This window comes from Myxine glutinosa, chromosome 4 (assembly GCF_964187855.1).
Source record: "Myxine glutinosa chromosome 4, kmMyxGlut1.1, whole genome shotgun sequence".
In the NCBI taxonomy this organism is placed as follows: Eukaryota; Metazoa; Chordata; class Myxini; order Myxiniformes; family Myxinidae; genus Myxine; species Myxine glutinosa.
This window is the reverse complement of record NC_136264.1, coordinates 103,860,745-103,883,403: the sequence shown is the minus strand read 5'-3', so window position 1 is coordinate 103,883,403 and position 22,659 is coordinate 103,860,745. Positions and strand designations below refer to the sequence as shown.

At 41.7% G+C, this 22,659-nt stretch overlaps 1 long non-coding RNA gene across 1 annotated transcript; it reads left to right on the top strand.

Moving 5' to 3' along the window:
• The first annotated feature begins 21,054 nt into the window (after positions 1-21,054).
• Positions 21,055-21,503, top strand: LOC144891553 (uncharacterized). The gene is made up of 2 exons (XR_013622987.1): positions 21,055-21,236; positions 21,450-21,503. It is a non-coding gene; the product is annotated as an uncharacterized LOC144891553 (long non-coding RNA).
• The last annotated feature ends 1,156 nt before the right edge of the window (positions 21,504-22,659 follow it).

Below are 22,659 nucleotides of genomic sequence, written 5' to 3'. Positions count from 1 at the left end.
TAACTCATGCAGGTATTTTAGCACTACTCCAAGAAAATAAATTGTATATGATTACAATCACAAACGGGAATACCTAATTCCCAACAACAATTTTCCCAAACCAACAAATTAAGCATAATGTATTATTACCATAATTCCTCTCCACTTTTTTTCTTTTCCCTCTTTTTTTTTTTTTTCTTCTCCTAACAGTGTGTCACTCGTGGTGATATGAGTTCACTGATATTGTAATTGACACAACTCATAACATTGTCGTTATGCCATTATCTTAATTCTACTGTATTCATTTGCAACATCACTTGATTTAATCTTTTAATCTCAGTATTTATGCCGCCATAAAAGTCTTCCTTTTCTGGTTCCACATTTCTTTCCTCATTTGTCACTTCATGCGTTATCATCGTGTTGTTGGTTACCTTATTCAAATACACCGTCACTAAGGCTTTCAAGCAAGCCACCACTAAAACAATTGCCAATATAACTACTAAACCAACAAACAAGTCTGCTACTCCTTGTATATATTCATACCTATGACATAATTATATGTTGATGACATTCAACATTATATACCAAACTAACAAGCTTCCTAAAAGGTAAATAAAGAAAATCCCTTAATATGTAACATAAATCAGATTATTTGTCTTACCCTGATCCCCCTATCTCCCGGGGTTGAACTCAATCCCCTGATCATGAGTGTAGTTGTGATACATTTTTCACTCATGTTGTATTAATATCAGCAGGTCATTGTCATGTATGTCATGTAGCAGGTATGTCATGTATGTCATGTCATGCAGGTATGTCATGTATGTCATGCATCAGCAGGTATGTCATGTAGGCAAATAAATGTCATTATCCCAAGTAGGAATATCACATGTTGAAAATGTAATGTTTATCAATGCAAGGGGTGTTAAAATGTAATTCAAATGACTGTAAATCACGACTATCATTTATCTGCCACTGAATGTTCTGCTGGGCTGCTAGGTGCAGCCTCATTTTCTGTGGGATCGTCCACCTTAGCCCCATGTGCTTGCTTGCAATGAGAGGCATGAATCCAACTTTCTATTTTGGGTCCATATTCGTTTCTATTCTTATCAATCTCCTATGGTTTATCATTTCGTTCCAAGATACCGCAACCAAAGGTTTTAACCAAAGCTCTACCAAACTATTTCCAATTTGAACAAAAATGCCAGTGAAACAATGATTCGAAGAATTAACTTCAAGGGGTCAATAAATTTATTCTATAGCCAGATCTAATTTTCCCATCCAATAGTTTGCCTTGCCACATGTCGTATTATAACACTTTAATAAACCTTCGAAAAATGTTTCCCATCTCAACAAATTTCCTTTTTTCAAATAGCCATGTGTAACTTACGTATTTAACTACAATTTCCTCTCAATTTGTTTGGCCTAACTGGCCGCAAAAGTGGCTGCCAGCATGCAGTACCGTTTTTTATCTCCCAAGGAAGTGTTCGTCCACACAAGACCTCTACCAAAATGTTGTTTGTAAAAACAAATCTGGGATTTCTGATTACATGGATGCACACTCTCAGGACATTTTCAGGCTGCTGTTAACAATCCACTACGATAAATTAATTCCTTTACCCACAATCAAATAATTAGTACAAATTGAGGATATTATCCCTATCACATTCTTTTATAGATTCATTATGTTGGATCTAATTTTTCCCAATAATTTTCCACTGCTGTAAGGAAGAATAGCTCTCATAAGTCTTACTAATATCGTACTTAATTTGCCCAGCATCGAATAATTTATTTACTATCCTTTCTCATCTGTTAAACAGTGACTTTGTTTGAACTCCAGAACTGAAAACGCACAATAGTTCAAACCAGCAAAATTTTCTTTACTATTTTCCCATATCATCTATGCCTAAACCACATCCATACATACAGCACAATTTATATGCTGATAAAATTCAAGTTTATATATATAAAAAATCCATGAGCAGAGTACTCTGGGAAGTCAGTGTAAGACCTCTCCAAAATTTGGCTAATTTTGTACTCCCACATTTTTATGAAGCTCATATCCATAAATAGCTTTGATTCTCATATAAATTCGATCACAATGGAATCCCAAGATTACTCCCAATTTTCACTATTAATGAATAGCTGCTCATAACTCAGCAAATCAAATCTTTATTCTCCATCTCCCTTGACAAAAGTGATAATTTTTATAATCAAATTATATTTCTTTTTTTTATTTTACGAATTCTCTCGATATGCGATCCCATCCCCATGGAACTATCTATTTTCCAGACAAGGCACACTGTCGGTGTCAACAATCTTGTAAGATTGATACACAAAAATAAAAAAACACTGACACACAAAATACCCACACACACATGCATTATGCGTATTTGTTTGCGTTGGAACCCTTATTTACAGATCCGGATGGGTGTCAACTTTATTTCAATTTCTCAAAATTTGTCCTTCAATTTTATAAGCGCTAATACACAAATGGACCAAAAAGTTTATTCTTAGAAAACCCCTATGACGTCACATTGACATTACCCTTTCAGTTCTCACAATAATTTATCCAAATTTGACTACCCACCCATTTGTATGTCAGTCGACCACTGACCTATCATTCGTGTGGAACAATAGTCCGAAATTCCCACCTGGTCATGATGTGACTCTTGTCACTTGGTTTGCCAAAAAAATTGCAAAGCAATTGTTCCAAACTTTGTAAATTTAAAATTTTGTGCCCAACATAAAAGATCCAATTTCGGCATTTGATCAATTAATTATCAATTTGCTTACAAGCAAAAGAAAAATGAATAATTCTTGCTCCGACAACTTTTCAGACCCAAGAATCATCGACAGTTATTCATGTTTGTCCAGTAATCTAATTTGTTGAGGCCAATCGTCATTTGGGATTTGTCGCAATGAAGGCCTAATCATTGTCTGAGGTATCGGTCAGCACTGGTACCCTTGATCTTGGTTTACCCTATGAACTTGTCTTCCTTTTGGTATACGGACATCCTTTTTTCCAATGTCCCATCCGTCCACACTTGAAACACCGGTTTCTGTCGTTGCCTGGTCTGTGCACCTGTGCACTTGTATTGCTGGGCTGCATCTCTACATCCCTGAGTTGCCACTGCAATCTCTCGTTATCTCCTAAAACACGAAAAAATTCTCTGTACCGTCCTTTTTGGGGAGACAACTGGAAATCAGATGGGACAACTGTCACTTTCATTCCTAATTTCGAGGGCAGTTGTGCATTTGTCTCCTCCACTGTATCCTGTATCCTTTTTATTTTAAGTTCTAGATCCGTTATCCGTTCTTGCTGTTCCCGTTGTCTGGATTCACCATCCCAAAGATGGAATGCAAGCCAGTCTACCGTTAGATTCTGTCTCTTCCTGGCTTTCAATCTTTGATCCAATCTTTCCAATCGACTTCGCTCAAATGTACCCTCTCTTGGAAACTCATCATCATGTCCCTTTGTCCACAAATACCAATTCTCGACCTGCCTTATAGCTTCGGCACCATAACGGTCGTACATATGATGTGTACAAGTACCTTTTTGTGGAATCTCTGGTTGTCCTTGTGTGTTCTTGCAGGCTCCATTTCCCATTCTGCCTTTTATCAAAGTAGCGTTGGATGTGTTGTAGTTTGTTCCTCTAAAGCTTCACTCGTACCTCCAGGAAGGATCTCTCCACCTGTTCAAACGGTGATTTCCAGAGAATCTCCCTCACCTGTGGCTTTTGCACAATCCAATCTCACAGATCAGTATTTGCAGATGAGCCGGAGGGTCAGTATGAAATGGGTGAATCCTCAGGTGTCCGCTCTGTTGACGGGGAAATCACACAATGGTAACCGCACATATATATCTGTATATAAACTCACCACCTTGCTCAATTTTCCAAGGTTGTCTTCACATTGATAATATCTCACAAAGATATCAAAGCTTCTTTCTTGAGACCGCATTTTCATCAATCAAACAATCAATATATTCAATTCAATTTATTCAGTTCAATTTATTCAGTTAAATTTATTCAATTAAATTCAATCAATTAGATTCAATCAATCAACAATTCAATCAATTATTCAATTTCAATTAATTCATCAATAAATCAAATTAATCATTTTGGATGACTCCTTGCATAAGCCCTTTCCCCAATGATGTCAGGACAGGTCCATCCATTGACTGAGATCGAATCTCATCGGTCGTCACCTCTGGTTCGTACCTCATGTCAATTGATGAATCACCGTCCTGTCCTAGGGTCATATCTGACATATTTCCCCATTTTGCCTGGTCTCCACAAATTTTCTTTGCAACCACTAAAGGCAACTCATCCTTCATTCGTGAGACAGCCAAAATGGATGGCAGATATTAAAGTTCATTGGGAAAAATATCTCATCATTTTTTTTTCTTTTAATAGTACCCAAATCTCTTGGCAATATAAATTTCGTAAAACTCCTGAAATAAGACTGTAAAATTCCTTCAATCATGCTAAATTTTGAAACTCCATCGCTTGTAACACCCACTTTATCCCATAGGGCTTGAAAGTTCTTTCCCAAGTTCATGCAATCATTCTGCATTTGAACCCTATGATATCATTCATAATAATCATCATGATTTTATAGTCATGGTCCTATCATAATCATCTATTTAAAACGAACATTTCCTTTATCACCACAGCTATGTGGTATAATCAACAATAGAATAAAACTGTACATAGCAACAGGCTACCTCATGGCCACTTAGTATACCTATTGACAATAAGTCATAACAATATCGAATAATCATTGAACAATTCAAAAATCGCTTCCACTGCTCCAGCCGCAGCATTCGTCATTTTGTCTGCTCATCCGCATGACCGAAACGAAATAAAGGGAGCTCAACCATTACACAGCGCTTTTAATGGCGCATGCCATAGGACCTCAACGCAATTTCGACTCGGCCAGAAAACGAGCAAATTTTGCAGGATGTTAACTGGAATTAGTCGTGAAAATATATCCAAAATACACAAAAATACACACCCACAAAAATAAACAACAAACCCAAACAAACCCAAGGTCGACCCTCTTACACAGTAAATTACATCATTTCAGCATCGTATTGATTGCTGAAATATTCCAGGGTTTATACACACCTTAAAAGAGGTATGCGTGGTGTTGCCCCCTCCCACGTTTATTCCAGGGTTTATACACACCTTAAAAGAGGTATGCGTGGTGTTGCCCCCTCCCACTTTTAATTACTCATTACATCGTTTCCATTAAAAAACATCGCTTCTACTGCTCCAGCCGCAGCATTTGTCACTTTGTTTGCTCATCCGCATGACCAAAACGAAATAAAGGGAGCTCAACCATTACACAGCGCTTTTAATGGCGCATGCCATAGAAACAACGCAATTTCGACTCGGCCAGCAAACGAGCAAATTTTGTAGGATGTTAACTGGAATTAGTCGTGAAAATATATCCAAAATACACAAGAAATACACACCCACACAAATAAACAACATTTATTCCGTTCAACAGAACAAACATTTCCTCTATCATGACATGCATGTCTTCAAAATTATATGACCAAGAGAAAAAGTAAAACTAATTAACACTGCGGGCAGTGATGATCCGGGGACCATACCGCTCCATCCTGATTGGACGAGTGCGTGCTAGAGTCGTTAACAACGACAGTCCAGATCCGATTGTTCAAAATTTCAACTCAATCGATCGAAAAATGAACGCAGGGATGCATTTTAAAGGTGCAGTGGCACTAACTGAGTTGCCACGAATATGGCCACGAAATTGCCAATATAGCCATCACAAAATATTTTCCTTAATCAATTGGCTCATAGCATAACCAATCTGCAAGTATCTCATCCGAAGATGTATCTCTGAGGAATTTTAATTAAATAAGTCATTTATAAATCAACGAGTTAATTTATTAAATGATTAATCAATAAATCAAAATTTTTCTTGACAGCCACATCACTTGGTCAGTGTCATGTCCAAATATCAGCTTCCTTACTCAAAAGGTGCCTGAGTTAATGTAATGTAATTACTGTAATAAGATTACTGCAATTACTGTAATGATTACTGTAATTACTGTAATTACCGGAACTGTAATTACTGTAATTACCTCAGGTAATTACTGTAATGTAATACGAAATGTAATTAATTAAATAAGTACTTCCTTAATCGCTAATAATTAAATAACTCATGAATTCTTATCCGATTTACTTAACATTTGAGTGTCCCCAAAACGTTGGAGCAAAACGTTGCAACAACGAAAGTGAAACGTTGTAGCGACGTTGTGGAAACGTCAGCAAAACCCAACATTTAAATGTTCCCAAAACGTTGGAGCAAAACGTTGCAACAACGAAAGTGAAACGTTGTGGCGACGTTGTGGAAACGTCAGCAAAACCCAACATTTAAATGTTCCCAAAACGTTGGAGCAAAACGTTGCAACAACGAAAGTGAAACGTTGTGGCGACGTGGAAACGTCAGCAAAACCCAACATTTAAATGTTCCCAAAACGTTGGAGCAAAACGTTGCAACAACGAAAGTGAAAGTTGTGGCGACGTTGTGGAAACGTCAGCAAAACCCAACATTTAAATGTTCCCAAAACGTTGGAGCAAAACGTTGCAACAACGAAAGTGTAACGTTGTGGCGACGTTGTGGAAACGTCAGCAAAACCCAACATTTAAATGTTCCCAAAACGTTGGAGCAAAACGTTGCAACAACGAAAGTGAAACGTTGTGGCGACGTTGTGGAAACGTCAGCAAACCACAACATTTTAATGTTCCCAAAACGTTCCAACAACAAATGATCACAAGTAATTATCACATTGCAATGACCTCTAAACATTCCTAAACCAATAAGCTAGTCTGGCGATGCCAAATACCCCACACCCCTGTCATCCCAGAAGTCACTGTTTGCCACAACCATTATTTGGAAGTCTTTTGCTGTCAAAACAAGTAATTATCACATTGCAATGACCTCTAAACATTCCTAAACCAATAAGCTAGGCTGGCGATGCCAAATACCTCACACCCCTGTCATCCCAGAAGTCACTGTTTGCCACAACCATTATTTGGAAGTCTTTTGCTGTCAAAACACAATTTCTCTGCTGTCAAAGGCCCAAAACCCGGCCTCTGTGACTTCTCCGCCAATTGTCACTTTCTCTTGACAAAAACGAACATCTTCTATATTTATCCCATTAAAATCCCATTAAAATCCCATTAAAATCCCATATCTTGTCACCCTTTGCATTGTTGAAAGCAATTAATTCCATAACTCAATATTACCTCACATCGTTACATCCTTACATCCTTACATGTTGGGATGGGTTCTTTTTAGGATCATGTTGCATCGAGCATTATTTTCCAAAACAGTGTGAGCATTAAACTACACCATTACCTCTGGCATCCCACAATTAACATTAGCTTTCCCATGATGTCGCGGTATGACCTTATAATCCCATAAAACTCTTTAATACTTCAAATTTTCCATTCCTTATCCTTAGATGTAGGGATGGGTTCTTTTTTTTTTTTCTTTTTTTTTCTTTTTTTGAAGCTTAATCGCAGATAAATCTTTCACCTTTCAATAAAATATTTGTACCAACCAAATCTGCGAGCATGGGGCGCAGGGAAAATACACAAAAAAAACAATAACCCTGCAGTAACAACTTCAACCTAGGTTGAGGTTGTGGTTTCACACAAACGCTTTGCTCCTCGCAAAGCGTCCGCCAATGGGAACTAAAGGGAGGGAGAAGGAGCGGGAGCAAGAGACAGGGTGCCGGAATGGACATGAGGGACAATGAGGGACAGTGAGGGAGTGTTGGTATGCAATTTTCATCCAATCGCCATCTTTCACAATAATTCTGGACCGGCATGAGGTGGCGTTGTCTGTCATGAATTTATTTGTTGATCGAACGAGTTTTAGACATGGCGGGAAAACTGAAAAAAATTATTTATTTAAAACGGGTGTACACGATTGTACACGTGTACGGACCTTACCGAACCTTATCGAACCAGCAAACAAATCGCCTCATGGTGCACTTCATGAGCCGATTTGCCCGCAGACCAGAGCAAGGCTTTTAATACCCAGCGTATAATGTCCTTGCAAGCTCACGAATAAATAGAATCATTTAAAACGTTTCATCCTTGGATTACCTATGGACAATCACAAGTCCCACACAAATCCTCCATGTATTCCCAAGTTCGTAAATCATACTGGACAAAAACAAGACACACTCACCTTTAAAGGTCTTGTATGTGTCCAATTGATCTCAGCGGTGCCTCCAAATTGTAGGGGAAATGGTGTGGGAGACTCAAGACTCCAATATGACCGAAACAGCTTTATAAAGTAAGGATTTATTATCATTTGGTAAGTCACTTGTTTCAATTCAATAAAGACTACAATAGCTAAACGGATTGTTAATTCAAGTCGTTGGTTCTTCTTTTTTCGGCCGGTCCTCTCTCAGCGCTGTTCATAGGGTTCCGTTCCGTTCCGTAGGTCAGAGCTTCTGGTCACAAGTCTCTCTTGACTCATCGTTTGCTCTGGTTTTTATGGGCCTTGCAGCGCTAATCCTTTCTCCGCTAATGCCCCGAGGTCATGCATGCACCGAGTCCTGGCATCAGCTCGCTCCCCTCCTGCTGCGAGTTCCGTTTACCAAACGATAGGGGGGTGCTCCAGCCTGGGGCTGTGACCAGGTGGACAAGAGATTACCATGTTCGTGCACATTCTTGGCATCCATTTACGAAATCGTTACCAGTCTTTAATCAATGAGTTACCAGTGCCAATCAATAAGTTACACTGAGTTACACTTCCACAGAACCCTTGCTGCACAGATTGTCAGTACGTGTCAAGGGATTATTGGTGCCGGGTTTGGGGGGTTGAAGGGTCCCCTGCTTAGCGAATATGGACGATGTTGTGGTATGCGTTTCACAAAGCGGAGACCTTGAGGTCATCATGCGGGTTTGCGAAGAGTTTGCTGTGAGTAGAGGTTTGCAAGTAAATTTTGACAAATCAAATTTGCTGGTTGCGGGAGGGGAGTCTTGGGAAGGGGACATTGTACAGAGATTTTGGATAGCGGAGGGCTGCATAAGTGTTTTGGTGGTGTGGTTGGGGCCTGTTTGTTGTGTTACAAAGAATTGGGAGGCACGATCATGGGGGCAGAGGGCCCTCTCATCTGTCGGAAGGGGATTTGTTATAAAAGGGCAAATTTTTCCAATGTTGAGGTTGGTGGCAGAGGTGATTCCTCCAACAGAGAAGATTGCAAGGAAGCTGAGAAGTTTAGTGTTGAAATTTATGCAAGCCATGGTTCTATCGGCCTTCCCATGTCCGCCTTGAGGCGGATCAGCTTCAAGGGGGAAGGGGGAGTCCTGATTTAGTTAATAATTATCGAACTTTAAAGGCCAACTTTAAAATATAATTTAAAAGTTGGCCCTCGTGGCGTTGCACACGTCAATGGCTACTAAGGAATTGGATGTCTTTTCCTATGCTGTCGAATATTATGCATTACCCGAGCGAAACCAGGTTAGAGGAAGAGGACGTGCTTGAATAGACCATATGGATGGGATACGGGGTCGGCGCCGGTCAGTCATAAATGTGATCGTCGTGGAAAAGGGCGTTAAAAAAAAAAAAGGTTCTCGCTTCTCGGCATTTGGGGCAGGATCAATTGGTCGAGGATGGAGAATCGTACGCTTATTCCTTCAAAGACGGTGGCAGCAGCGGGGGAGTTGGAGTCGGTGTTGCCAGCTGGGATCTTGGAGGCCGTTAACGAGATGATTGACTCTTTGGATGGAGGAAATGTCGAGGAAGTGGAAAGGCGTGTTGAAAAATTGGAGTTGCAATACTCCGTTCGTATGGTGGGGGATGCAGTTGCTCCAGACTCGTACATGCTGCTAGGTGAAGCCGATGCCGGTGAAAAGGCAAGGGGGGTGGTCGGAGCAAAGTTTGCCAGAGGATTGGGGAGGCATGGAAGTTGAGTCCATGGTGGATGATTCTTCGGCGGTTGATGGGAAGGATGGAGTGGTGGTTGCTCCTTCAAAAGTGGCAGTAGCTGGTCCTTCTCGCATTCGGGAGGAAGAAGTATTCGCAAGTTCTCCTTAGCAAAATGCTGGAAAAGTTCATAAAGGGGGAATACTCCCAAACCAGTTTTCATGGGAGCCTGTTGGTGTGGTGCGGAGTGGGGCATCTGTTGATAACAGGCCAGGTGCAAGTGGCGGGACCCGCTTGAGCAAGGTCACGGATGGATCGAGGCATGGGGAGGGTTCTGTGATGGATGAACAGGCAGCGGTAAAGAATGGAGCAGCCGTGGTTCATTGAGGAGCGCAGCAGTCGAGAGGGACACAATGGTTTCAGCCTGTGAATGTATCCCGCAACAATGCAACCTGGTTCTCCATAAAAGAAGATTTTGAAATGGACCAGCTGAGATTTGCAAACTGGTGTTGATCCAGGAATTAGGATTCCCACCAGGGCAGTTGGATTATGTTTTCGCTTTGCCAGGGGAGAAATGTTTTGAAGTGGTGTTTATAAACATCGTGATGTATTTATCCTTTTAGGAAAAGTGGGAGAAGGTTAAAAATAAAAATAAAACACTTTCTTCCTTTGTGGTGAAGAGTTTATGTGAAAAGGGGGTGGCAGATGTTACCATCCAAATGTACATTGAAAGTGCAAAGGGTGAAGACATCATGTTGTGGTTAAGTAGGTTTTGAAACCACTCAGGCCTCAGATCCAGGTGAAGAACACAGTGGGCATCAAGACTGAGGCAAGAAGAGTGAAGGTGCAGCTGTGGGATGATCCAAGCAAGCTTTGCAGGTTTTTGCATATTCCGAACCGTATTAGTATTGGCCCCTTTGGAGGATTTGTGTTTTATCCGGGTCAAATCCGGAGATGTAATCGATGCAATGAAATGGGGCACCTTAGCGCAGGTTGCCCAAACCCTCGATGTCTTCGCTGTGGCCAAGCTGGGCATGTGGTTTGTGAGTGTGTGGAGAATGTCACCTGCAACTTGTGTGAGAAAGCAGGACACGTGTTCAGGAACTGTCCCAAATCCTTTGCGAATGCATTAAAGAAAACAGGAGGTCCTTGGGGTTCTTTGGATGACAGGGAGGGGAGCAGGGTGCTGAGGTAGGGGGGGATCTTGGAAAAAGGGCTGAGGTAGGTGGGGAGGAGGTGAAGAAAAAAAATAAGAGGGTCGCAGAAGTTTGTGCCACTGTGGAGGAGGTGAGCTCGGAGCCTTTGGTGGCTGTGATGAAAAGTCGACATAAAGCAAGTTGTTGGCCTGATACACATTACTGGCTGGTGGAGGCGATCCCTGTGGAGATGGGCATTATTGCATATGGAACCTGCTGTGAGAGTGGCAGCCGGATACTCGATTCCATGATTATATGAGAGCGAGGCAAGGATTTGCTGCTTAGTAGTAGTTGCTTCATTTAAAATGTATTGCAATGTATTCCTTGCATCATGAAGACTAATGTTATGCTTATGGTGTTATGTTTTGTGATGCACCAGGTCGATTGCATTGAAGCCTCCTTTCTATTTATGAAAGGTCTCTGGCTCTGATTTTTACAACAATTTAATGCAAATCTTCCTTGAGACGACCTCTGAAGGATGGAGAAGTTGATCCCCTCTCTAAAGGATGGAGAAGCTGATCCGCCTGGATAGATTCTCGGGAGATCTGAATGCACCTGACACCGCTGATCAGCTGAATCATTGGTTAAACTATCTACGCCTTTTTACGGAACTGGTTCCGGAGATTACAGAGGCACAGAAACTCGACGTATTATCTTGCAACGTCTCTCATGTCATCTACAGATACATTGCTCAATGCCCGACGTACGACAAAGCTGTGGCTACCTTGAAAACACTTAATGAAACCACGCAGTACCGTCAATGCCAGGCACCTGCTGGCAATGCGCAGGCAGGACAGCTCCGAGTCTATGCACCAGTATGGCCAGGCTTTTCAACAGCTGGCTCAGGATTGCGCTATTCAAGACAGCACGGCTATGCAGCACACGGATGATCTGCTCCGTGACGCCTTCATTACGGGTCTACAGTCTGCTGCCATCAGACAACGTTTGCTCGAGAAAGAGACGATAACCTACCAAACAGCCTTCGACCAGGCTCGGGTTCTAGTCGGATCAGGCCATATCCGACACTTATGGTCAACCCTTCACGGCTGCTCGTGCTACAGCTCACGATATGACTCGTACGCACGATCGCAGCAACCCGGAAGCTGACGCCGGGCGAGCGCTGGCTCGATCGGCCACTCAACACGCAGTACGCGAGGAGAGCTCTGATGGTGAACGAGCCCCGTACAGCCGCCATGACCTCGCCCGTTGGTCCGACCGGCAAATGCTTTTTCTGCAGCAATTGTCGCCATCCTCGCGTGAGTTGCCGCGCCAGGGAATCGGTGTGCCATAATTGCGGGAAGCACGGCCATTTTGCCAAAGTGCAGTCACGTGAAAAAGTACACCCCATGTAAAGTTTTGACTTTTTCAACATATTTCAACATACAGCTAATTGATCCTCATTTCAACAATATTGATAGATAAAGGTGATATAATATAACAAATATCATGAAACATTTACATTTTGAAGTCCATTGTATAATTTAAATAAACATAAATGCAAATTTCGCATGTGGAAAAAGTAAGTACACCCCGACATTTATCACTACTTCAAATACCTAAAATTAGAATCAGGTGCACCAGCTCAGGTGCAAAAGATTAGAACATCGTTAGAGAGGATCTTGGAGGAACCTGTTATTTAAACCTCAGACATTTAGTTTGGTTTGCTCTTTGTTGTTGAAGTGTGCGGCATCACCATGCCGAAATCAAAAGAGCTCTCTGAGGCCTTCAGAAAGAAGGTTATAGATGCCTACTAGTCTGGGAAGGAAGGGATTTAAAAAGATCTCCAAACAATTTGAAATCAATCATTCGACTGTCCGGAAGATCATCTGCAGGTGGAGAAGATTCCAAACAACTGCCAACTTGCTCAGGCCAGACCACCCCAGCAAGTTCAGCCCGAGAGCAGACCGCAAGATGCTGAAAGAAGTCTCTAAGAACCCCAGAATGTCATCACGGGACCTACAGGTAGCTCTTGCCACTGTTGATGTCAAAGTGCACGAGTCCACCATCAGAAAGAGGCTGCACAAATTTGATCTGCATGGCATGTGTGCCAGGAGGAAACCTTTGCTGTCCAGAAAGAACATCAGGGCAAGATTAAAGTTTGCCAATGAACACCTAGGCAAAGACCAGCACTTCTGGAACAATGTGCTCTGGACAGATGAGTCAAAGGTAGAGCTATTTGGCCACAGTACCAGAAGACATGTTTGGCGAAAACCAAAGACAGCATTAGACCACAAGAACCTGATACCAACTGTAAATCATGGTGGTGGAAATATTATGGTTTGGGGCAGCTTTACTGCATCAGGGCCTGGGCAGCTCACCATTGTATAATCCACGATGAATTCTTCATTGTACCAGAGGGTGCTTAAGGATAATGTGAGGCCATCTGTCAGAGAGTTGAAGCTCAACCGAAGGTGGACCTGGCAACATGACAATGACCCTAAACATACCAGTAAATCCACCAAGGAATGGCTGAAAAGAAAGAAATTGAGGGTTCTGGAATGGCCAAGTCAAAGCCCGGATTTAAATCCCATCGAGATGTTGTGGGGGGATTTGAAACGAGCTGTGCATGCAAGAAACCCCTCAAACATCGCACAGCTGAACGAATTCTGCTTGGAGGAGTGGGCAAAAATTTCTCCCAGTCGATGTCAGAGACTGGTAGACAGTTATAAAAACGTCTACTTGAGGTTGTTTCTGCCAAAGGAGGCAATACCACCTATTAGAGCCAAAGGTGTACTTACTTTTTCCACATGTGAAATTTGCATTTATGTTTATTTAAATTATACAATTGACTACAAAATGTAAATGTTTCATGATACAGGGCATCTCAAAATACATGGAACCCATGTCACTGCTAATAATTCTGCCAATATTAATGTTCTTGTTCTTTTTTTTTTTTTCAGATTTGAAGAGAGGAGACCATAACAACTAATAATTATCAATCAAAATGCTTTGGACAAAGGAGGAAAAAATATTTTGCGTCACTACTTATTTGGAGACGAAATCATTCAAAACGGTGCAAGCAAAATTTCGCAGGAAGTTCAACCTCAACAACTATCCGCAGAAAAACCAAATTTATCGTTGGGCACACAAATTTCAAGCCACTGGATCAGTAAACAACCTCAACAAGAAGGCAGAAACACCCAGTTCTGGCAGGAAGCTGACTGCAAGATCTCCTGACAATGTGAATGCGGTGAGATATTCTGTCGGAAGGAGCCCGAAAAAGTCCATCCGAAGACGTAGCCAAGAACTGGGTCTTTCACGTACATCAGTGCAAAGAATCCTGATCAAGGATCTTCAGCTGAACCCATACAAGATCCAGATCAAGCATAAACTCACACCAGCTGACATGGCAAAACGTGTTGTGATGTGCCGGTGGTTCGAGAACAAGATCGAAGAGGCTCCTGACTTTCTTGATGATGTTTGGTTCAGCGACGAAGCACACTTCTTGCTCTGTGGGCATGTCAATAGCAAGAACAATGTGTTCTGGGGCACACAAGCCCCAGACGAGGTGCTTCAGAGGCCCTTGCACTCTGTGAAATGCACGGCCTGGGTGGCCATCTCAAAACATGGCATAATCGGACCGTTTTAGTTTGAAGACGCAGACGAGGAGGCAGTCACTGTCACAAAGGAGCGTTACATTGTGGTGCTCAACAAGTTCTGGAGGGGACTTGGGGAGACGTCGTGGCATGAATCGAGATGTGCAATGGTTCCAACAAGATGGGGCAACTCCACATACAGCCAACATCACGATGGAGTGGCTGGACCACCGATTCCCTGATTGGCTGATCAGCAGGCGCCGCGAACCCGAGTGGTCTCCGCATTCACCCAATCTGAACCCCCCAGATTTTTATCTTTGGGGGTTCTTGAAGGACCACGTGTATGAGAATCGTCCTCAATCCATTTCTGAACTGAAAGTGGCCATCACCCAGAAGATTCGTGCCATCAGGAAGGAAGAGTGTGTCAGGGTGATTGACAACTTCGCTCGTCGGCTTCAAGTGTGTCGAAGGCGCAAAGGCGGTCATTTGGAACATGTGCTCTCATAAATGTATCCTTTGAGCTAGAGACCTCACATCTTCAGTTTTTTAATTGTTATCATATCAGCTTCCAGGAAATGTAATCTTTTTTGGAGTTTCTTGTCTGAGTAATAAATTATTATCATGTTAATGGGTTCCATCTATTTTGAGACACCCGGTATTTGTTATATTATATCACCTTTATCTATCAATATTGTTGAAATGAAGATCAAATATCTATGTTGAAATATGTTGAAAAAGTCAAAACTTCACATGGGGTGTACTTACTTTTTCACGTGACTGTAGATGGGGTCTCGGGTTTCTGTTATAACTCTTAACCAAAATGTAAATACTGCTCAGTATGATTAGCTAAAACACAGAATCATTCAAACACAGAATCATTCCAATGTCCGCCATTTCAATCAACAGATCGTCTCGGCACCAGCATTACATGAGCTTATTTCTGATGGTCGTTATTCACCCTCTTGTCAGCACTCTTGTCATCCTTGGAGCTGGAGCAGCCGTTAGTTTCCATTTCTGAAGCGTCATTGTTGAAATGTACGTGTTGAGCAGTTGGTAGTCTTTGATGTGTTGGTTGGGTCGGTTCGTCCTTCCAATTGGCGCCACAATCGGGTGGATGAAGTTCACACAAGTGTGCCCTGGATCTTCAAAGACACATCCCGTTAGGCGTCTGTACTATATACGAGCGGGGTTCTTTACAGCAAGCCACAACTTTCCCGGGGTACCATTGGTGTTTGTCCTTGTTCAGAATCCAAACCACATGTCCAATAGCCAATTCAGGTAATTCCGGCCCAGCTGTTATGTTGTATTGCTTTGCCATCTGGTCTCCACGTTCCTCCAATCGTTCCTGAATTTCCTGATGCCATTGTTGTGCAGGAACCAACAGACGGCTTGGTCGGTTGGTGCGAAAAGGCTGGTTGAACAGCATTTCTCTTGAACTTGGGAGTTGGGAATGTACAGGTGTGCACCTCAGGTGTTGCAGTGCAATATCTATGTCATTCCCTGATCTAATACACTTTTTGATCATGTTCTTCACTGTTTGAACTTGTCTCTCAACCAATCCATTACTGCATGGATACCTCGGCGATGTTGTCGTGTATTTTACATTCCATTTGGTACACATCACGGTACGGCTTACCCACATATTGAGGTCCATTGTCCAATATGATCTCCAGAGTTGAGCCAAACATACTGAAACATTCAGATGTGACCTTGGCTACTGCACTGCTCGTCGTGTATTCCATTCAGTTCACAACTGGGTACTTGGTGTAATAATCCGTCACTAAGAGGTAGGTCTGCCGGTGGAGCTCACTCATATCACTGGCTACCTTTGTCCATGGTACTGCTGGTAAATCATGAGCTATCATAGCCTCACACCTTTGTTCTGGTTGGTTCTCTTGACATGCCTTACATGTTCTGACAACTCTATCAATGTCCAGATATATGCTTGGCCAGTAAACACATTTGCGTGCCAGACGTTTTGTCTTTTCGATCCCCATGTGTGCCTCATGGAGTTGGTCGAGGATATCCTTACGTCGCTGCTCTGGAATTAGTACCTGTCGACCTTTGAATAGAACCCCCGTCACAATTACCAATTTCCTCACAGTATGGCCAGTACGGCGCGGACGTAGGTCCACAGGCAGCTCTGTAATCCGAGTAAAGGCCACCCTCAATGAACAACCTGCTGCAATGCTCAAAAGTTTCTATCAGCCTTTCCACACTCTCTGAGTTGGTCCTGTTTCCTTGAGCTGAAATCGATGAGGTCAAAGCGATGATGATCATCCACATCATCAAGCTCAATACCATCTACACGTGTGTCCAACTGCAGTTGCTGATTGTTCTCTGGGTTCAGTAGCCTCAACAGGGTGTCTGATGGCATCATCTCACGGCCGGCCTTATACTCCATATCAAAATCGTAGCCTTGGATTTTCACAAGGGGCTGGAGCCGTGGAGGGGCACTTGGAAGCGGTTTGCTGATGATCATGACCAATGGTTTGCAGTCTGTGTATACCTTGAAGCGTTTCCCGAACAGGTAAGTATGGAACTTCTGTATGCCAGCAACAAGGGCCAGAGTTTCTCGTTCAATGTTTGAATATGCAGACTGAGTAGGTGTCAGAGTTCGTGATGCAAAAACAGGCTTGTCATCCTGCAAAAGGCATGCACCCAAGCCCTTCTGTGATGCATCCACTTCCAAAGCTGTCTCCTTGTCATGATGATAGTACGTTAGACAGGTGTCTGCATCAACACTCCGTTTCAGTTGCTCAAATGCAAACTGATGGTCTTCTTGCCACAGGAATGGCACTCCATTATTCAGTAAATCTCGGAGGGGTCCCACCTTATCCACAAAGTGGGGAATATGTGGTGACAGATAGTTCATCAGTCCAATGAATCGGCTCAAGTCTTCCTTATCCTGTGGTGACGGCATTTTCCGGATGTCGCAGATCTTCCCAGGATCAGGTGAGATTCCTTGTTTGCTGTAGATCGAGCCGAAGAAGTTGATACGATCGGTCTTGATGATACATTTCAAAGAGTTGAAAACCAGACCCTCTCTTCGTGCTACTTTCATCGGGTTCAGAAGATTACGATCATGCTCCTCTTCGGTTCGTCCTGATACTGCCACATCATGGGAGATACCAATACAGCTTGGTGCTTGCTCGAGTATGCGGTCCATGGCTTGGTGGAACAGATCCTGGCTGACACATAACCCAAAAGGCAATCTCTTGAAGCACTAGCGCCCAAAAGGTGTGTGGAATGTGGTCAAATCCTGGCTTTCCGCGTCGAGATGCACAGCCCAATAGCCAGCCCGGGCATCTAATTTTGAGAATATTGTGGCATCAGCAAATTCTGGGTTCAGCTCGTTTATTGTCGGTATTTTATGTCAACACCTCTTCAGCCAAGAGTTCAGGCATTTCAGATCAAGACATACTCTTAAGCTCCCATCCAGCTTTACACAATTACAGATGGAAGAGCACGAATCCGCATGATTGTCCACTTTCCAGATGATACCCTGATTTTCCATTTTCATCCGTTCCTCCTTTAACTTCCCTTTTATGTGAACACTACACTTCCTTGGTGCGTCAATCGATGCCTTTGCCTCAGGCTTTAGATCAGTTGTTCTTAACCTGTGTTGACCGAACCCCAGGGGTTCAGTGAGCCAGTCTCAAGGGTTCGGCGGAGGTCCTCCGAAACGCATTGCAATTTGTTTTTTGTTTGTTTTTAGTTTTGTATCATTTTTGAATCTATGTGTAATTACGCTTATTATTAATATTATTATTATTTTGCTATGTATGTTACGAACGAATGGAAATGTTCTTTGCAATTGTATTCCCATCCCATTCATGGTTTCTCTGGTCTGTGTTTAAGATAAGTTGTTTCACACTGACTGTAGTAAGTTGAATCAATGAGCAACTTGCTAATTATTCTGTTGATGGTGCTTACTTGCTTACTTACTTACTGAATTTTGGACTTTGCAGGTGTTCGGAAATTCCAGTGAATAGCCTCGATTAGCTTGCCGTGTGCCGTGCGTCATTGGTCGCGCCTTACTTTGGAGTTGCTGATTAATTGAAAAGTAAGTTGGAAATGTTTGTGGATATGCAGGGCAGGTTCAGAGTTATATTAAAGTCTAAAGTGGATGGTGATTATAAAATATGATTGAATTACTCAGAAAATTAGGTGGAGGTGATATAACTCCTTTGGTCACAATTCAAAACTAACAATTCGCAATTTTCTATGTAATATTATAATGGGATTTGAGGCGACAGAGTTGGGCAGATAATAAATCCCGTCATCGTAACCATAAGTTATGTTTTCTTCGTTAAAATTTCTCAATTTTCAGAGGGGTACTGATTATATTTAAGCATGTTCCTTTTTAAATTTTTGTCATATAATTATTTGCCCACTCTCAATTGAGATCAGTTTGTTACTTTTTTTTTTTTTTCAGTATGTCGAGCAAAAAAAAGGAAGTGGTCGGAGGATTACGTGCGGTAGGGGTTTACGTGTTTGACGGAACGGGACGGAAGTCAGCGTCCTCAATGCATGCTTTGCAATGTCAAGTTGAGCAACTCCAGCCAAGCACCAGCAAAACTACGGGAACACTTCAAAAAACTGCACGGCGAGGGGCAGTACAAAGACGCGACGCTGGATGAATTCAAATTGAAGAGAGTCCGATTCGACGCAAGTGCTACCTTGCCCACTCTCGGCTTCGTTCCAATTGACAAACCGATCCTCACCGCGTCGTATGAAGTTGCGTACCTGATCGCAAAGCAGGGCAAACCGCACACCGTTGGCGAGACACTCATCAAACCGGCCGCGTTGAAGATGGCCAACATCATGCTGGGAAAAGCTGCTGAAAACAAGTTGTCTCTCGTTCCACTCTCAAATGACACCATCAGATGCAGAATCGATGACATGAGTGACGACCATAGATATATATATATATATATATATATATATATATATATATATATATATATATATATATATATATATATATATATATAGATTGGCAGTGGGTCACGACAGGGTGAGATTTCCGGCCGCCATCTTGCCACAGGAAAGCTTTCAAGTTGCCATCTGTGGAATGCACTCGCGTCATCGTCATTTGCAAGTTATTGTTGATTAAATTGACTACAACTGGCGAACAAAGTATCAGGTTAGTGTCGTACATTGGATTAAAACACATTCAGTTGCCAGACTCTGATAATGTTGTAACTTTGGTGATATTTAACGCATCGTCTGCCTGTCTACACTAACACTGGTTCATAGTAGAATGTTAATTCTCTTAAATGTTCTGTCCATGAGGTACATGTACCTCCAAAATGCAGCTCTCATAAATCATTGAATAAAGATAGGAGATTCTGGGGCACATTTGGGACTATCCATGACTCATGAGGAAACTTGGCCATGTTCAGGAATTCTCATGGGGTTAGAATTCTCGACCGAGATCTTCAACACCAAGGGGTTGACTTATCCTGTATTCAATATTATTGCCAAGCAGTCAAAGGTAGGCCTATTATATTTATATAAGCATTATAAATATAAGCATTAACTTTTACATTGTGCTTGTTCTTTCTTCAAATATAGGAGGGAGTAGCCTAGGCTACAGTTAAGATGCCCAGGCAGTGTGCACATGCAAGATGCCGAAATATACAGAGGAAGTGGAATGGTCTGACATTTCACCTGTAAGTTGAATACCACAATATCTCTTCTAAATATACACAAAGAATTAAGTTAAGCACCCCTACACAACGAATTAAGGTAAGCACCCCCTAATATATATTCTTTGTGTATATGTATACATTGGCATATATTCTAAGGTATGTGAGATCAAATAATGATTGGTATGACATTAGCAATTATCCATTGATGAAATTGAGTGATCAAAGTGAAAAAAAGTGATTGGTTGAGTCAGTGATCCGATCACGTGGGTCCTACACACGTTATTGACGCAAAGATCGCTAGAGGTCTTCTCAGAACAATGACTGTACGTTAGAAAACATAAACGTCATCCACACTGTCCGTGATGGACCTATAGCTCCATACTTAAATTGAGGTGAAAATATGCCTAAAATTCCCAAAAAATTTCACCTTAAATTATTCAGAATAAAATATTGAAAACGGCATGATTGTTATGTTTTTATGTGACCATAATATCACTTCTCCAGAAAATATAGCAATATCATGGGTATATTACACTGTTTTGACGACAACAAACTTGTAATGTGCGAGGTTGTAAAAAAACGGGGGGGGGGTGCTTAACTTAATTCTTTGTGTATATATGACATGTATATCTCTTATTTGTGTTTACAGGGTAGTAGACCTAATAAAATCTGCAGGTTTGAGGTCTGCTTTCCATGCAGCTCAATCAGATTGAATTTAAACAATTAGCTATCTTATTTTCAGCTTCCCCACCAGTGAAGGGCATGAAGAAAGAAGAAGGAAATGGTGTATTCAGATGAAACGGGTAGAGGGGTGGAAGCCAAAGCCCTGGGATGTCGTGTGCAGCCAACACTTTTTACCTGTGGACTTCGATCTTACAGGCCAAACCAAAAGACTACGTCATGATGCAGTCCCATCAAAGTTTGACTTACCAGAGCACTTGCAAAAAGTATGTTTGTGTTGTTTGTGATCTTTTCTAAACGAACTAAAACCTTCATACTTTAATATTTGGACAGTGTGTAAAATGTGTGGGAACTATATGTAATAGTACGCGGCGGCGGACTCTTTTTTGACTCTAACTTTAAGACAGATAAAGTAACTGCATGTTTTATTCTGTGGTATACTTTACATTGACAATATGTGGCTGATGTTTGCTTTTCAGCATGAGAAGAAACGTCAAACGCAAACTTCAAAGAGGGCATTGGAGGAGCGCCAGGACGACCATCAGGCTCACATGCATGAATCCAATACTAAAAGCCTCGACAGTGGACATGTACATTCAAGTATACCTGATGTATGTATATTGGAATTAGTAGCTTAAAATGCTAGCATTGATTGATTTTTATATAAAAATTAGTCACGTACTACAGGTAATTTACATAGTCCTAGTGAAAAATCATCTTTTTTTGGGGGCATATTTGTCTGGTGATATTCTGCTCATGCATATTATGTGTGCTGTGATGTTGTAGTTCCATAGCTATGCAGCGCCCGACGAAGCTGTGGGAAAAGTCAAGTTGAGGAGGACAGAGGATCGAGTGGCTGACTTAGAGCTGCAGCTGAAAAACACAAAGGCCAGAGAGAAAAGATGTAAGAGCACGTTATCATCCATAGAGGATGAGTTGAAGGAACACAACCTCATGACAGCAGAACTAGAAGAAAAGCTCCAGGCGTACCGTGGTAGGACTTATTCATCGTATTGGTTACATTACGTAGATATATATGCCACTGGCATCTGAATGAAGTTCATTCTGTCAAACAACAAATATCATTCTGATAATCTGATTATCGGTACAACTACATCACTTTGTGTTCAATAACCATACTTTTGGTCTAAACATTACTTTCTAAAAGATTTTCATACGTGAGCAATGTTTTATGTTATATATTTCGTTTCAGACTTTCCCATGGATCTATTTAAAAAACCAAAGGGAAGTGAGGCATACACAGCAGAACAGAAAGGTTTTCTCTGACCTTACATCTGTACGGACCTAAGGCATACGAGTACCTTCGCAGCAAACTTAATATGCCTTCAACCAGGACACTGAGAATGTAAGTCGTCACAAACATGGATGTATTATATTTAATTTGTTTGACATGTGTCAACTACATTTTGAACTCATTAAGTAGTTGTTAATAATGATCACAATAGTCAAATTGATTATTTAAGTTCCATAATTTTTTATAGGTGGCTCTCTAATGTGGATTGCACCGCAGGAATCAATTCTTCGATGATTATGTGCCTCAAGGAAAAATGTGCAAATGATCCCGAGACATACAAGAATGTTGCTCTCATGATAGACGCCATGGCCATTAGGAAACAGATTGTTTATGATCCAAAGGAAAAGAAGATGCTTGGATTTGTTGATCTAGGA